The sequence below is a fragment of the Terrapene carolina genome, unplaced genomic scaffold (genome assembly GCF_002925995.2).
Source record: "Terrapene carolina triunguis isolate 2854851 unplaced genomic scaffold, T_m_triunguis-2.0 Scaffold66, whole genome shotgun sequence".
In the NCBI taxonomy this organism is placed as follows: Eukaryota; Metazoa; Chordata; order Testudines; family Emydidae; genus Terrapene; species Terrapene triunguis.
Window position 1 is genome coordinate 68,109,010 of NW_020664417.1, and position 2,107 is coordinate 68,111,116.

Sequence of the window (2,107 nt, forward strand, 5' to 3'; positions counted from 1 at the left end):
ACACCAAACTTGTTGGACTTGCTGAAATATTAAATAATAATTTATCCCCGACATTTTATTTTAGCACAAAAGTTCACATGTAGATAAAATGGAGATTGGTCTAAATCTATTTAAATAAAGGGTGACTAATTCCTATTTGTTTCCATAATTCAGACTTTAAAAATATTTGTTCTTATTTTTATTTAAGGCAAAATTTTCAGACTTGAGTACCTGAATCTAGGTACTTGAATCCATATTTAGGCACGTAGGGAGGTAGCTCAAATTTCTGAATAGGTGCACAAGCACAGAGGCCACTGACTTACATACATGTTCTGCACATTTGACTTCAGTGGAAAACACAGTTACTTAGGCACTTAAATATGTACTTAGGTGCCTCACTTTAGGCATGTGGGTTTGAAAATGGCATCCTTTCTGGTTTCCTTAATGTTACATGCAAAAGCAGTCTAGGGTGTTGTGAGCTCAGCCACAACAATCAAATTCTTATTTCACAGTGTCCCAACTGCACACATTATATAGCATCTATTAAGACATTTATAACAAAAAGATTTTAGTGTCTCGTGCACAGTGTGTATTACAGCATTTTCAAGAAAGTTTGTTTTGTTGTGTGTTTTTGAGATTAATATTTGTTGCTTCTTATTTGTCTTCTTTTGCAGTAAAAATTTAGAAGCAGTAAATTTCCCATAGTTGACGTCAGTCTAGTGAACAAAATTACATATCTGAGAGAACCACCACTGTAAATGACCCTAATTGACACTCATCAGTAATATCAGCAGAGAAACCAGAGACTGAAGGGGCACTGAACTCCTCCTCCTAGAGATGACAGATGGAAAAACAGAAACAGAGAAATTAATAGCCAAATCCTTAACCCCTTCCATGTAAGGGGAGTCTGCAACAGCCTGACTGATACCTAGGATAGTCAGGTTAGTGGTTAAGGGGATATGGAGTTGTTCTGCAGCAGCTTGACAATAGGTTGGGGACTGGGGATCCCTCTTGTGTTTGTGATTGGATCAACAGAGGCTATTGCTTCCTTAATCAGAGGATTGGGACATCTGGGGTAAACTGTTATTCATGGATAAGGTGGGTGGTTGTCTGGCCCAAACATATCTGTCATCTTGGCTGAGAACTCCATTTATGTTTTCCCAATATTGTCAATCCCTAACAATGAAAAGTCATGAATCAGCCCAAAAAAATCAAGATTTTTTTTTTTTAATGAAAGCTGAGACTCTCAGTTATTCATATAATTCTAGGTGCTGAAGCTTTAGGAAGAGGACCAAATATGAGACTTGTGATAAAATCATGCAAATTAGCAAAGCTACTATTCAGCTCCTTTGCTGTCTCCAGAATTCTCTCTCTTGTCACAGCAGATCACCCTTTTTCATTAATGAAGCTCTGCAGTGGTTTTATATTAGCTGATTATTATAATTTTAAAAGCTTCTGTTCTATTCTTATTAGTGTTGATTTTCTAGGCTATGAATTCTTCTCCCCCGCACATACACACACTTTATGCACAGGTAAACCACATCATCCCCATTTCCTGTTATTTAAAGGCCTTTTAATTGCTCTTGTTTTGAACACCGTCTTATGCTTGGAACTTTGACCCACTGTGAAAAAGAAAAAGAAAACAAAACAAAACAACAATAATAAAATGCTGAAATTTCTACCTGTATTTCAGAATATTTGTTATAGTTCTGACAATTTTGGCTAAATGGTCAATATATTTTAAAGGGCTAATGTGCATAATTCTATCCAATAAATGTGTCTGAGGACATGGAGTTTATTTAATGTCAAAGGTCAAGAAACTTATGATTGATCGCTTTGGAGACTGAGGCCCAGATCTTCAAAGATATTTACGTGCCTAACTCTCATTGGAATGAAGGGAGTTAGGTGCCTATATATTGCTGACTGTCTGAGCCTGAAAGCCTCCCTATCCATATATACAGGTGCAGTTGAGGGAGCAGTGTAGGCTTCCACACCCAACTCCATCAATCTGCACCTAAGTGCAGATCCTCAAAGGTATCAGGGAGCTTAACTCCCAGTCAATGGGAATTTAGGCTCCAAAATACCTTTGAGGATCTCAGCACTAAACCCTAAGTTCTAGAACTAAGAG